This window comes from Arachis ipaensis, chromosome B06 (genome assembly GCF_000816755.2).
Source record: "Arachis ipaensis cultivar K30076 chromosome B06, Araip1.1, whole genome shotgun sequence".
Taxonomy (NCBI): domain Eukaryota; kingdom Viridiplantae; phylum Streptophyta; class Magnoliopsida; order Fabales; family Fabaceae; genus Arachis; species Arachis ipaensis.
In genome coordinates, this window is record NC_029790.2 from 104,293,210 (window position 1) to 104,293,508 (window position 299).

Here is a 299-nt window from a genome sequence, read left to right on the forward strand (position 1 = left end):
TCACATGTTTTGATCTAAAAATTTCATGCATTGCATAATTTTCATGTTTTTCTCTTGCATCATAAAAAATCAAAAATCAAAAAAATATCTTTCCCTTTTTCTCTCATCAAATTCGAAAATTGAAGTTGACTTTTTCAAAAATTTTTAAAATCAACTTATGAGTCATGAGTCAAATCAAATTTTCAAATTTGAAAATCTTATCTATTTTAAAAATCAAATCTTTTTCAAAAACTAATTTCTATCATATCTTTTCAAAAATATCTTCTTATCTTATCTTTTTCAAAAATATCTTTTCAAAA